Here is a 16,316-nt window from a genome sequence, read left to right on the forward strand (position 1 = left end):
TGTACGTTAAACTTATTGGGTGAATAATTTGAATTTTGACTTAACACCTATAGAGTTGAGGAGCTCAAAACCTATTCGTTAAGAAGAAATGTTTCCCTATCGTCTTGTATAGATTATTGTGAACTAAATAATTTCCGGTTAAGAACCGATATTCTTTTTCCCCGTATCAATGACCTCTTGATCAAGTACGAGGATCTCGTGTGTATACCAAATCGATCTCCATCCTTGTTATCATCAATTGAGGGTTGAGGGAGACGATGTCTCCTAAACCATTTTCTGAACTCGCTACGATAGTTGTAAATCTCTCTTAGTACCGTTCAGTTAATCTAAGGCTCCGTCTGTATTCATAAACCTCCGGAGCCGCGTGTGCAAACTTATTTAGACAAATTGTTACCGTACTTATAATTAATGTTCTAAACCTATTCAAGCGAAGAAGAAAATGAACAATGTCTCCGACTTACGCTCGAACACTTGAGAAAAGAGCAACTCTATACCGAATTCTTCAAGTGAGAATTTTGGTTAAACGAAGTTCAATTTTTAGACCATGTTGTTAGTGGTCAAAGTATCTCAATACATCTCACAATCGGAACCACACGTAATCGGGAAACCCTCACGACTCAGACTTGTATTCGTAAAATCTTAGATCTCGCCGGTTATCACTGAAGATTCATTTCCGACTTTTCTCGTGTTGCACGACCTTTAAACTCGTTAACTCACTGAGGGAAAAATTTAAACCTCTCCGTGTCTGAACTTTGAACATGATCTTTCACACAAACCTTACTAGCTAAATTCGTTTAGCACACTGGAACTCAAATATGGAAATATTTCTACTTGAACGCCCGAAAGACATACTCTCTCGACTCGAAATCAAGGAAACTGAAATTCGTTAATTTGCTCGATAAATTTGAATACTTAATCATGGACCCGATCAACCTTCTCATCAACACGTGCCACGTTACATAGCCCTGTTATTTCACCATTTTCCGCCTGATATTACTGGAACTTAAGATAACACCCAATCCAAGGATGCTTCACTCTTCTTTGACTTATCATACAACTACGTGTACTATCTCGTTATCCCACCAAGCCTCAACATTCGACCACTAAGTGCGCGACATGGTTATCTCAAGGTGTGAACTCATCCTATTCTAAGTTCTCATTTCACTCCTGTCTTATTGCTCGCATTTCCGTGTAAGGAAACTTTTTATAAAACTTCTCAATGGAGAGAGAAACTCTTCACATTATATTAGTATTCGCCACGATGGTGAATAGTCCTAACAACCACTTTCGGGAACCGATGGATCTTCCGCGGTGCGGACCTCTTGAGAAACGAAACCTATTCAAACGTGTATTAAAGAAAATTCTAGCTCGGCACGGCGTACCATCTCCATTAAAATTTCAGATCGGGATACTCGTCTCACTTCTAAATTCGGGATGCCTTACAAGGAACTATAGGGACACGTTTAAACATGAATGCCGTGTATCATCCACAATCAACGGACCAAACAAACGTACGTTTCACATCTTGAAAAGACATGTTACAAACTTGTATTGTTGCCTTTAGTTGTCTCCTCTCACACAGCAGTTACCATTCGTGTATTAACGCCGCACTTCCGAAACCCTATATGACCGCAATTGTCATACCCCTATTCGTTGGATCAAAGCATGTGGCAAGCAAATCACCGAATCCGAACTCATTCAAGAAATAACAGTTGAGATCGTCCAAGTCTGAGAAGGACTCAAGATGACCCGTAGTCGCCAAAAGGACTATACCGATATTCGACGTAAACCTCTCGAATCCCAAGTCAGTAACCGTGTAATATTGAGACCTCGCACCTTGGAAAGGTGAAATCCGTTTCGGGAATCAGGGAAATTTAAACCGCGAAATATTAATCCTTTTGAAACCTTGGGGCGTATTGGAACCGCTCCTACCGTTTAGAACTTCTGACTCAATTAAGTTTCCGTTTACCCTACGTTCCATGCAACAAACTTAGAGACGTGTCCTATGGAACAGGAACGTGCTACTCTCCTAGATAAACTTACTATTGATGGCAAACTCCCCTTCATGGGAAACTGGTTGAAATTTTGGATCGTAAAACCAAGTCTTAATACAAACTGAAATCTCGACTGTCAAAATTTGTGGGAATGCCCAAGGATGTATCTTCACTTATTCATAGCATTGGCAACGTAAGGTCTCGAGTAAGAAGCAACGACTATTGCTTCCAACTAAATTTCGGGACGAAATTTCTTTTAAGGTGTGGGTAATGTAACATCCCGCATTTTTCCGTTAAATTATTTTAACGCCCGTCTTTTTATTGTAATATTATCCTCAGTATCTCGATTCATAGCCTCCATTAGCTAACCTTCTTAAAATATTTTCGTTATTGGATTTTAACATCTCTCGTACTCTCGTGTAATTCAAAATAATTCGTTTGGTTAATTCACGCACCCGCACCCGAACTAGAGGGACTAAACTTGCAAAGAGGCCAAAGATTTGACTAGGTCAACTAGTCAAACCTTCAACCTCCTCCTCTCATTTTCTCTCTTTCTCTCTTTTCATACTTCCATTTTCCTCTCAAGAACTCAACCAAGATTCATCATCTAATTTCGGATTTGGAGGCTAACATCAAAACAAATTACATATTTGGAATCCTCTCTTCATCCTCTTCGACTTGATACCAATTTCATCTCATTTGGGTAACTTTCTAAAATTACTAGATTTTGTGTTCTTGATGTTTTTGAATTATAAAAGTGTTAATTAGTGTCTATGGCTCGTGTATAACATGAATATATGTTTTGTTTGTTCGATTTGTTGTTTTGAGTAACTAGTTTGAACACTTGAAAATGGGTTTGCTTAATCTTTGATTTTGGAAGATTAAATGTTGTTAAATCGTTAAAGTTCATGTTTTAATTGTGTTACTAGTATCACTAGCTTCATTTTGATGTGTAGGTTGATTTGTAAAACTTCAAAAACATGATTAATGATTTTGTGATTCTTGATTAGGGTTTGATCGTTCTTGAGATGAACTTTTTGATGCTTGAATACCATGAAATGTTAATTGTTAGTGTTTAGTTGTAATGCATGTTTCATTACCTTCAAAACGGCATATCATATGTGTGAATTGGATTCCTGAAACTTAAAATGCATTTTGTGAATTTGAAACTTGAAAATGGACTTTAAATGATCACATGACGAGAAATCGGTCATTGGAAATGATGTTTTTGTTTGATGAAACATGTTTAGTTATGTTCTTTGTCAAAAGAGCTTTCCAACGATATAAGGTGCGGGTTCTAAATGTTTACGGTTTGCATTTTGTGCTAAAACGAATTTTGGATCAAGACTTGAACATTTGAAACTGGCCAGGTACCAGCTCCCGTGTATTGTCGCGGCGCGACAATTGTGGGCCGCGGCACGGCATAAGCCGTGTCCAGGCTCTGACCTCCATGTCCAAAATATGAAAAATGTTTGGCATACTACGGACCTCCAATTCACATGAAACTTGTTCTAACATGCTCATATATGATTAAAAACCTCAGAAAAATAGTTCGGGACCCGACCCGAACATGTTGACTTTTTCGTTGACTTTGACCCGACCAAGTTGACTTTTAATCAAACTTAACCAAATATTTGTGCAATCGTTCTAACATGTTTTTATACTTGTACCTTGCATGAAACATGACAATTTGATTCACATGCTATTATGATCGAGTCTTAACGAGCCATAGGACTAATTGAACATCTTTGACCTATCGTGTTTACCGTTATTGATACAACCTATTGTTTAGGTCAAGACTAGCATTGTTCTTTGCACACGTTTACTTGTTGAAGTACTTTACTACTCGTGCACTCAAGGTGAGATCATAGTCCCACTTTTACTCTTTTTGAACTTACATTTGGGATGAGAAAACATAAACATTTCTTTACTAAGTGAACACAAGTACAGGAAAACAAACATTCTACATACGAGTTTAGAACAAAATCCTCAATTCGATTATCATTAGTTACACTTGTCGGGTGTAAGCGAGAACTTATGTTGTATGGATCCATATGGGTTTGACAAACCCTCATTCAAACGGTTCGCTACCGTTTACGAATGAAATATATTTTCGAGAAACAGTGTATGTTCTAGCACTAAGTGATGGGGTTCTATGGAAGGAATGTTAAGCATTGATAATTGGGTGCTCGTGAAACAAACTTTTGGAATGTATTACTATTATTTCATTGATGCGAATCTTGTGGTTCACTTGTACTTACTTACTTAAACCTATGATTTCACCAACGTTTTCGTTGACAGATTTCTATGTTTTTCTCAGGTCTTTGAACGCTATGTGAAACATGCTTCCGCTCATTATTTTGATACTTGCATTGGATGTCGAGTATACATGCATTTCATGGAGCGTCTTTTGACTTTCTTTAAAACTGTGTCGCATAGGTTTCACATGTAACTATAACTTTGTAACGTAACTTTTGGATGAACAATTCTTGTAAACTTTGAAACAATCTTTATTTTTGAAAGGAATGCGACATATCTTTGGTCAAACGTCACGTTAAAGACCTATGACCACGCAACGGGACCTAAGTAGTCGACGCCGTCAATTGACGATTTGTCGGGGTCGCTACAACTTTAAGCATGACCATCTCTCCAATTTTAAATTCTATATCTTTTCTTTTAATGTCAGCGTAGCTCTTTTGTCGACTTTGGGCGGTTTTCAACCGTTGTTGAATTTGGATGATCTTCTCAGTAGTTTCTTGTATAATCTCCGGAACCGTAATCTGTCTATCCCCCACTTCACTCCAACAAATCGGAGACCTGCACTTTCTACCATAAAGTGCTTCAAACGGCGCCATCTCAATGCTTGAATGGTAGCTGTTGTTGTAGGAAAATTCTGCTAACGGTAGATGTCGATCCCAACTGTTTTCGAAATCAATAACACATGCTCGTAGCATGTCTTCAAGCGTTTGTATCGTCCTTTCGCTCTGCCCATCAGTTTGTGGATGATAGGCAGTACTCATGTCTAGACGAGTTCCTAATGCTTGCTGTAATGTCTGCCAGAATCTTGAAATAAATCTGCCATCCCTATCAGAGATAATAGAGATTGGTATTCCATGTCTGGAGACGACTTCCTTCAAATACAGTCGTGCTAACTTCTCCATCTTGTCATCTTCTCTTATTGGCAGGAAGTGTGCTGATTTGGTGAGACGATCAACTATTACCCAAATAGTATCAAAACCACTTGCAGTCCTTGGCAATTTAGTGATGAAATCCATGGTAATGTTTTCCCATTTCCATTCCGGGATTTCGGGTTGTTGAAGTAGACCTGATGGTTTCTGATGCTCAGCTTTGACCTTAGAACACGTCAAGCATTCTCCTACGTATTTAGCAACATCGGCTTTCATACCCGGCCACCAAAAATGTTTCTTGAGATTCTTGTACATCTTCCCCGTTCCAGGATGTATTGAGTATCTGGTTTTTATGAGCTTCTCTAAGTACCATTTATCTCATATCTCCAAATTTTGGTACCCAAATCCTTTCAGCCCTATACCGGGTTCCGTCTTCTCGAATATTAAGATGCTTCTCCGATCCTTTGGGTATTTCATCCTTTAAATTTCCCTCTTTTAAAACTCCTTGTTGCGCCTCCTTTATTTGAGTAATAAGGTTATTATGAATCATTATATTCATAGATTTTACTCGAATGGGTTCTCTGTCCTTCCTGCTCAAGGCATCGGCTACCACATTTGCCTTCCCCGGGTGGTAACGAATCTCAAAGTCGTAATCATTTAACAATTCAATCCACCTACGCTGCCTCATATTCAGTTGTTTCTGATTAAATATGTGTTGAAGACTTTTGTGGTCGGTATATATAATACTTTTGACCCCATATAAGTAGTGCCTCCAAGTCTTTAATGCAAAAACAACCGCGCCTAATTCCAAATCATGCGTCGTATAATTTTGCTCGTGAATCTTCAATTGTCTAGAGGCATAAGCAATCACCTTCGTTCGTTGCATTAATACACAACCGAGACCTTGCTTTGATGCGTCACAATAAATCACAAAATCATCATTCCCTTCAGGCAATGACAATATAGGTGCCGTAGTTAGCTTTTTCTTCAATAACTGAAACGCTTTCTCTTGTTCATCCTTCCATTCAAATTTCTTCCCTTTATGCATTAATGCAGTCAAGGGTTTTGCTATTCTAGAAAAGTCTTGGATGAACCTTCTGTAGTAACCAGCTAGTCCTAAAAACTGGCGTATGTGTTTCGGAGTTTTCGGGGTTTCCCACTTTTCAACAGTTTCTATCTTTGCCGGATCCACCTTAATACCTTCTTTGTTCACTATGTGACCGAGGAATTGAACTTCTTCCAACCAAAATGCACACTTTGAAAACTTAGCGTACAATTCTTCCTTCCTCAATACTTCTAACACCTTTCTCAAATGTTCACCGTGTTCTTGGTCATTCTTTGAGTAAATAAGTATGTCATCAATGAAAACAATGACAAACTTGTCAAGGTATGGTCCACACACTCGGTTCATAAGGTCCATGAACACAGCTGGTGCATTAGTTAAACCAAACGGCATGACCATAAACTCGTAATGACCGTAACGTGTTCTGAAAGCAGTCTTTGGAATATCATCTTCTTTCACCCGCATTTGATGATACCCGGAACGTAAGTCAATCTTTGAATAAACAGACGAGCCTTGTAGTTGATCAAATAAGTCGTCGATTCTCGGTAGTGGGTAGCGGTTCTTGATGGTAAGTTTGTTCAACTCTCGGTAGTCGATACACAACCTGAATGTACCATCTTTCTTCTTGACAAACAAAACAGGAGCTCCCCACGGTGATGTGCTTGGTCGAATGAAACCACGCTCTAAAAGTTCTTGTAATTGGCTTTGCAGTTCTTTCATCTCGTTGGGTGCGAGTCTGTAAGGAGCACGAGCTATTGGTGCAGCTCCTGGTACAAGATCTATTTGAAATTCAACGGATCGATGTGGGTGTAATCCCGGTAATTCTTTTGGAAATACATCGGGAAATTCTTTTGCAATGGGAACATCATTGATGCTCTTTTCTTCAGTTTGTACTTTCTCGATGTGTGCTAGAACAGCATAGCAACCTTTTCTTATTAGTTTTTGTGCCTTCAAATTACTAATAAGATGTAGCTTCGTGTTGCCCTTTTCTCCGTACACCATTAAGGGTTTTCCTTTTTCTCGTATAATGCGAATTGCATTTTTGTAACAGACGATCTCTGCTTTCACTTCTTTCAACCAATCCATACCGATTATCACATCAAAACTCCCTAACTCTACTGGTATCAAATCAATCTTAAATGTTTCGCTAACCAGTTTAATTTCTAGATTTCGACATATATTATTTGCTGAAATTAATTTACCATTTGCTAATTCGAGTAAAAATTTACTATCCAAAGGCGTCAATGGACAACTTAATTTAGCACAAAAATCTCTACTCATATAGCTTCTATCCGCACCCGAATCAAATAAAACGTAAGTAGATTTATTGTCAATAAGAAACGTACCCGTAACAAGCTCCGGGTCTTCCTGTGCCTCTGCTGCATTAATATTGAAAACTCTTCCGCGGCCTTGTCCATTCGTGTTCTCCTGGTTCGGGAAATTTCTAATAATGTGGCCCGGTTTTCCACATTTATAACAAACTACATTGGCATAACTTGCTCCGACACTACTTGCTCCGCCATTACTCGTTCCGACACCATTTGTTCCTTTTGTTCTATTAACCCCTGGTCTGTAGACCTCACACTTCGCCGCGCTATAACCATTTCTTTTACACTTGTTGCAAAATTTGGTGCAGAACCCCGAGTGATACTTTTCACACCTTTGGCATAGCTGCTTCTGATTGTTGTTGTTGTTGCGGTTATTATTGTTGTTGGGATGATTGTTGTAGTTGCTGCTATTGTTGTTGTTGTTGTTGTTGTTGGGCCGTTTGTTGTAGTTGCGATTGATGTTGCGATTGTTGGGATAATTGTTGCGATTATTGTTGTAATTGCTGTTGTTGTATTGGTGATTCTTATCACCGTTTTCCTCCCACTTTCTTTTGACTTGTTTCACATTGGCCTCTTCAGCAGTCTGTTCTTTAATTCTTTCTTCAATCTGGTTCACTAGTTTGTGAGCCATTCTACATGCCTGTTGTATAGAGGCGGGCTCGTGTGAACTTATATCTTCTTGGATTCTTTCCGGTAATCCTTTCACAAACGCGTCGATCTTCTCTTCCTCATCTTCGAATGCTCCCGGACACAATAGGCACAATTCTGTGAATCGTCTTTCGTACGTGGTAATATCAAATCCTTGGGTTCGTAACCCTCTAAGTTCTGTCTTGAGCTTATTGACCTCGGTTCTGGGACGGTACTTCTCGTTCATCAAGTGCTTGAATGCTGACCACGGTAGTGCGTACGCATCGTCTTGTCCCACTTGCTCTAGATAGGTATTCCACCATGTTAACGCAGAACCTGTGAAGGTATGCGTAGCGTACTTCACTTTGTCCTCTTCAGTACACTTACTTATGGCAAACACCGATTCGACCTTCTCGGTCCACCGTTTCAATCCGATCGGTCCTTCGGTTCCATCAAATTTCAAAGGTTTGCAGGCAGTGAATTCTTTGTAGGTGCATCCTACACGATTTCCTGTACTGCTAGATCCAAGGTTATTGTTGGTATGTAGCGCAGCCTGTACTGCGGCTATGTTTGAAGCTAGAAAAGTACGGAATTCCTCTTCATTCATATTCACGGTGTGTCGAGTAGTCGGTGCCATTTCCTTCAAAATAGTCAAATGGAACAAGTTAATCATACAGAATATTAAGAGTAGTTAATAGTATTTCGTAGCATAATATGAACTCATTTATAAAAGCTTTTTCTTCATATTAGCGTTTTATAAGTTTAAATTCGGGTAGTACCTACCCGTTAAGTTCATACTTAGTAGCTAATATACAATTCAACTACTACAATTCTATATGAAAAACTGATTATAATAATATTTCGCGTTCAAACTTTTATACAATATTTTACAAACTTACAATACCGCTTATTTTACATAAAGCATGAAATATAGCACACAATAACTTTGATACAAGATAGTTGTGAAGATAATTCTAGCTAGTACACAATTCGTTCAGCAAAGGCAATAAAGACACGTAATTCATACGTCCAGAAACAAGTCATGCATTCTAGTTTTACTAGGACTACTTCCCATCCTTGGTCTTGTGGAACATAACCGTTATGGCCGTTGATAAGACAGCGTGTTGTAACGTCGTCAAAGGGACGAGGGTTACGTAATGTCCAACAGTCCCGTAACAATTGATGATGTAGCGTGAGGGTACGAAATAGTAGTATTTTTAATACAAAATACTACAAAATATGACACAAGTTTTATTAATTTACGGATGGGATATACCTAAACCTTGCTACAACACTATAGGCAGTGTACCTAATCGTAGAGTAGTATAGTTTTTAGCAAGTCCGGTTCGTTCCACAGGGAGCGGGCTTATTGCACACTATATTTTTAAACAACTATATTTGTACAAAATATATATAATTATATAAAATAATATATAAAAGGGGGTTTACCGTTTAATGACCGGTTTGTCGATTTATATTTTAAGCGAAGCGTATAGTAAATGATGATATTTAAATAACAATAAAATAAATAATCATAATTAAAATGACAATAAATAAAAGTACGAGGAAATATGAAATAAAATATATTATGCTTATTTAAACTTCCGTAACCATGATGGTTGACGTGTTGATTTTAGTTTTATGCCCATGGGTTAATTGTCCTTTGTCCTGGATTATTTAATATGTCCGTCTGGTTTTCGTCCATAACAGTCCATCAGTCATAAATATAAAGTGCGAGTGTCCTCGTCAAATTATTATTATACCCGAAGTTAAATATTCCAACTAATTGGGGATTCGAATTGTAACAAGGTTTTAATACTTTGTTTAATGAATACACCAGGTTATCGACTGCGTGTAAACCAAGGTTTTACTACTTTGTTAACAATTACACCAATTACCCTTGAATGTAATTTCACCCCTATTTTAATTATTCTAGTGGCTATTAATCCATTCCCGTGTCCGGTTAAATGAACGATTATTCGTACATATAAATACCCCGCCCATCGTGTCCGATCGAGTGTATATGGTAATTTATAGGGACGCCCAATTGTAGATCTTTATATTAACATTAACAAACTATCATTTAGTTAAACAAATATAAAGCCCATTAATAGCCCATAGTCTAATTTCCACAAGTGTCGTTCTTTTGTCCAAACCCCAATTATGGTACAAAGCCCAATTGCCCAATTTTAGTAATTAGCCCAACATCATGATTACTTCATTTTAAATAAGCATAATAATAACTTAGCTACGAGACATTAATTTAAAAAGGAGAACATAGCTTACATTGATTATTTATCGCGTAGTGTTACACGGACAGAGTTTCGACTTCAAAAACCCGTAAAATAACCTTTACATAACCCGAACTAATCTAATATAACACTAATCTATACTATATATATATATTTATTTATTTATTATCTTATGGAGTATTATTATTATTATTATTATATATTACTCGGCAGAATTCGCGACCTTTTATAGGGATTCTGAAATTTCTGTGCTCCGCGAGTCGCGGCACTTTTGGCCTTCCAGCTCCGCAAGTCGCGGAGGTTCCAAAACCAGCCCACAAGTTTAAGATCCAAGGCTGCCGACGGTTTTTATTTAAATATATATAATATATAAATAATTTTTATAATTATTTATATATTATATTATATTTATATACATAGTAGACTCGTAATTTTTTTTCGTTGCGTCGAGCGTTGAGAGTTGGTTCATGTACCGGTTCCGAATTTTCGAACGTCCTTGCGTACGCTGAGATATTTTGTACTTTGCGTTTCGTAACTTGTACTCTTGTCATTTTTAGACGTTCCTTATCAATAAATTGAACCTTTTTAATTGTATCTTGTACTTTTGAGCTTTTTGGACCTTTGCGTCTTCAATTCGTTGTTTTCGCCTTTTGTCTTCGCACTTATTTAATATAAATGAATATTACATGAAAATGGAACAATTTCAACTGAAATCTTTACATATCGGAGGGATATTGATACTAAATATATGTTCATTTGGAGCACTATCAAATATCCCCACACTTGAACGTTGCTTGTCCTCAAGCAATACAGTCTTGAAATAAAACACACTAGAATCACTTCTTTATTCTTCACACTTTGTACATCAGTGATTTTGATACGGCGGTATAAACAATGATAGTAGCATTTGTGGTTTACAGTCCCACATGACTATGAAAATTTAGATCCGTTAGGAAATTGGATCTTTATAAAAACATTTGATCTTTTGAAAATTCATGCTAGATTTTACCCTAGACAGGTTTTCCGGAATAACCCTTCACCGGTGTTTGCAAAATATTTTTGTGGGTTGGTGGGTTTCAGATTTGAAAATTTTAGCTCAAAACTTATGGTTTTGTTTCACCCACTTGCTAACCTTGTATTAGGAAAGCAACACGTCCAGTTTACTTGTCCCGTATATTACCTTTCGGTAAACTACCGTCCGGTTGTAAAGGAAAGCGATGAACAAGCAACTGTTAAGGCAATGTCCCGTGACATGCTTTTGATTATGGTCTTTAACGTGTCGGATGCAATACTATCCTTTGTAGGAGCAATAGTAAAGATCACCCTATAGTTTTTCGGTCTTGGCAAAAGGTCCTGTCTTCGACCAATATGCAACCACCGTTCTTACGGTTGACACCCGATTTGGTTCAGGTGACCTAATGAATTCTAGGTGAATTCCTAGGATTTTACGTTCAATGGTAATGAACGCATTGAAAATGGGTTTTCAGAAAACAAATCGGTTTATAATTTGATCAAAATATTTTCTCGTTCAAGCTCGAGTTTAGATATCATTGAATTCCATGAGTTTGTAATTCTCAATCTTTAAGGTCAATCTCAAGGATTGAGTAATATCAGGCTTAAAAGCTGATTTTTAATCTTTTAAGGAGATTATCCTTTCTGGGGATCTGATTCATTAGTCTTATCAAGCTAATTTGCACGGTGCCTCCCCATTGTACGAGATAAATCCTTCTCATGGTTAGGATAAATCTGACCACTTGGCGACCCTGTTTTATGCTGAGGTCCGTGGATTTCATGCTGATTTTAGTGATGACTTTTCTAGATTTTTCGTCAACCTACAGCTGGTCTGGACGACAACTTCTTGACCTAAATCAAGAAGCGCGTGTCCTTTTCGGAAGACTTTACTTCCTTTTAATGATGGAATTGATTCATCGTGTAGATCCATCTTTCTTTAATAAATCGGGTAAAACAGTTAATTTAGTCCAAAACAAAAACACTTGCAATAAACTTTACAGAAACATGTGATAGATAGTTTTTAATTGAATAACTTGGTACATTCTCCCCACACTTAGTTTCTTTCTTTGCCTTTTTATTCTCCTTTATTCTATTTTAAATGAATTCAATCGTTTTAGGGTGTTTCTCAATTTATGTCCTTTCCGAGGTAACGATAATTTCGGTATTAACACCTAGTTTTCATCGTTCATAAATATGTATAAACATGATTTTGACTTCATTTAGTTGAAAATTTTTCAAATTTTCACAAAATTTGGCAAATAAACTAAGTGCAAACCCGAGAGAATTTATAACCCTTCCCCACACTTGAGATCATGCAATGCCCTCATTTACATGAAATCAGACTATAATTATAAATTCATGAGGGTGATTAGTGTAGAAAAGTAATTAAAAATACCCAGTTTGTAATTACAAAGCTCGTCGAATGATAGATGGCGCGTCTCATCGTTCATTCCTTTATGTTTTATCACACATATTTTTCTTCAAAAACGGTTGCTTTTCTGAACTGTTTGCTAATCTTTAAAAATACGTCTTTTGCCCTAATTTATTATGCATGTTTATTAACGAGTTATGCACTAACCCGAACCCCTAATTTAACGTTAAGTAGGGTTAAACTTCCCCACACTTAGCTGACGATATGTGAAGTCAGTAGAATAAGTTCCAAGAATTAAAATAGTGAGCCAGTTATTTACATCTCGGGTGGTATATATTATATCAATGGGTTTAAAGTTTAGACCCACCCGATTGTCACTACTTAATTCTTTTTTAAGTGTAGCTTTTAGTAAATGGATATGTCTCTTTTCTGGTTCTTGGTCAAATGGATCGATATACACCGACATACATATTTCTATAGGGTGGACAATTCCTAACATTTCCTTCCTTTTATTCTCAGGATCAAAGTTTTCACCTCTATTACCCAATTGGGTGAAATTCGAGGTGTCATTATCTATTACAGCTCGTAGTTCATTTCCGGTGGATGACTCGTCTATTGAGAATATTGTGTTGGAAGGTTGTGGAATGGTGAAGTTCGGTTTGGCCTCGGGGGTAAAATTTTCAACGTTATCGTATTCCCAAGAGTACCAATTTGTCACCCTTACTTCTTCTTTATCCATTGATGGATCGATGATTTCGTCGGTAGAGGCTAATGGGTCGATATGTTGTGAAATTGGTAAGACTGAATAAAAAGTATCATCGGGATAGTTGGTGATTTCGGAGCTCTCGAATTCATCAAAATTCGATGATATGAGATTTTCTTGCACACGACTCCTCAGATCAACAGGTGTGTAGTCTGATAGAGTTTCAGCTTGCCGGTTTACAAACTCTCTCATTTGTTCATTTTGAGCATTGAGTTCTTCGAGTTTGATTTTCATATAATCTAAAGAATTTTCAGGCACATAATTTTCCTCGTCTTCTGGTTGTTGAGTTTGGATATATTCTTGGGAATAATCCCAATTTGAATTGTATTCTTCGTAATCGTTCCATTCAGGTTCCGTGGTTGCGTAATTTTCCATAGGAACGTAATAGTAACATTCCCATGTTGAGTGATAATCTCCACAAATTTCACAACCAGTTATTGTTTCGTCGTTCGTGATCCAAGATTGACCGAATGAATTTTTATCAACACTCGTTTGAGAGTATTGATTTAATTGATTTCGGATATCAAAAAGAGTTTCCATAGCCTTGTTTTCAAAATTTTCCATTTTATTGCGATGGCCAGATTTTAGCTACAATGTGGTGCATTTACTAATTATCCTATTAGTTATAAAAATAGAAAAACTTATATAAGTTGTCCAATTAATAGACTTTTCTGCTTTTGCCCACGTTTCGAATAGCCAAAAGATGCAGCAGGGAGCCAGAACCCTTTAAATCGGAAGCTCACAACTCAGCCACTAACAAATCCAACTATTACTACGAAGCAGAAAATTGTCAACGTCCATTAATTTAACCACTTAAATAATTTTTCTTTCCGTTTGAGATAAGAAATAGAGAAAATTTCTAAGTCCTAAAAACTAAAGCGTTGAGAAATAAGAAAGAAAAAGAATGCGCGTCGAAAAAAAAAACGTCGAAAAATAAAAATAAGAAAAGAGCGCGTCGAAACTTAAAAGTCTAAAAATTAAATCTAAAAAGTTGCGCTTAAATGTATTAAAGCTTACAGGAATTCTATATCCAAAACGGCAATAACTTAATTAGGCACTAAAATCTAAAAACTGCGTCGCAAAATTCTAAAGCACCTAAATCTTAGTCTAAAGAAAAAGCACTTAAGGGATTTTACGGCAAAGCCTAAAAATCTAAAAATAAAAATAAGCTACGGCAAAATACTAGAACTTAAAACTAGCTACGAACAATAACGATACAAATATTACACAAAAATATTATTTTTTATACAAATAAAAATAAACTTAAAGTTGTAAAAAGTACAATTTTTATAAAAATATTATTTTTATATTTTTATTTTTATATTTTATAAAAGTATTAATTTTTTTATATATTAAAATTAAATATAATTAATTATAACTAATTAATTAAAACTTAAAACTAAATTATATTAATAATAAACTAATTAGGTTTAAATAATAATAAATAATAATCCGTAATTAATGCGATTTTAGGGTTTCTGTCAGCTCGTCAGGGCGGCTCCGCGAGTCGCGGTTCCACTTGCCTTACAACTCCGCAAGTCGCGGAGGATGTAAAACGTTTTTTTTTTTTTTTTTTTTTTTTTAAATAAATTTTATATTGTTTTTCTAAAAATATATTTATACAAATATATATTAAAAATATAGCGTTTCACCGATTCCCCGGCAGCGGCGCCAAAAACTTGATGATGTAGCGTGAGGGTACGAAATAGTAGTATTTTTAATACAAAATACTACAAAATATGACACAAGTTTTATTAATTTACGGATGGGATATACCTAAACCTTGCTACAACACTATAGGCAGTGTACCTAATCGTAGAGTAGTATAGTTTTTAGTAAGTCCGGTTCGTTCCACAGGGAGCGGGCTTATTGCACACTATATTTTTAAACAACTATATTTGTACAAAATATATATAATTATATAAAATAATATATAAAAGGGGGTTTACCGTTTAATGACCGGTTTGTCGATTTATATTTTAAGCGAAGCGTATAGTAAATGATGATATTTAAATAACAATAAAATAAATAATCATAATTAAAATGACAATAAATAAAAGTACGAGGAAATATGAAATAAAATATATTATGCTTATTTAAACTTCCGTAACCATGATGGTTGACGTGTTGATTTTAGTTTTATGCCCATGGGTTAATTGTCCTTTGTCCTGGATTATTTAATATGTCCGTCTGGTTTTCGTCCATAACAGTCCATCAGTCATAAATATAAAGTGCGAGTGTCCTCGTCAAATTATTATTATACCCGAAGTTAAATATTCCAACTAATTGGGGATTCGAATTGTAACAAGGTTTTAATACTTTGTTTAATGAATACACCAGGTTATCGACTGCGTGTAAACCAAGGTTTTACTACTTTGTTAACAATTACACCAATTACCCTTGAATGTAATTTCACCCCTGTTTTAATTATTCTAGTGGCTATTAATCCATTCCCGTGTCCGGTTAAATGAACGATTATTCGTACATATAAATACCCCGCCCATCGTGTCCGATCGAGTGTATATGGTAATTTATAGGGACGCCCAATTGTAGATCTTTATATTAACATTAACAAACTATCATTTAGTTAAACAAATATAAAGCCCATTAATAGCCCATAGTCTAATTTCCACAAGTGTCGTTCTTTTGTCCAAACCCCAATTATGGTACAAAGCCCAATTGCCCAATTTTAGTAATTAGCCCAACATCATGATTACTTCATTTTAAATAAGCATAATAATAACTTAGCTACGAGACATTAATTTAAAAAGGAGAACA

At 36.3% G+C, this 16,316-nt stretch overlaps 1 long non-coding RNA gene across 1 annotated transcript; it reads left to right on the plus strand.

The window, feature by feature from the left end:
* The first annotated feature begins 2,044 nt into the window (after positions 1-2,044).
* Positions 2,045-4,520, plus strand: LOC139898408 (uncharacterized). The gene is made up of 3 exons (XR_011777007.1): positions 2,045-2,697; positions 3,787-3,853; positions 4,315-4,520. It is a non-coding gene; the product is annotated as an uncharacterized lncRNA (long non-coding RNA).
* Positions 4,521-16,316: the final 11,796 nt, after the last annotated feature.

The sequence above is a fragment of the Rutidosis leptorrhynchoides genome, chromosome 3 (assembly GCF_046630445.1).
Source record: "Rutidosis leptorrhynchoides isolate AG116_Rl617_1_P2 chromosome 3, CSIRO_AGI_Rlap_v1, whole genome shotgun sequence".
Lineage (NCBI taxonomy): Eukaryota > Viridiplantae > Streptophyta > Magnoliopsida > Asterales > Asteraceae > Rutidosis > Rutidosis leptorrhynchoides.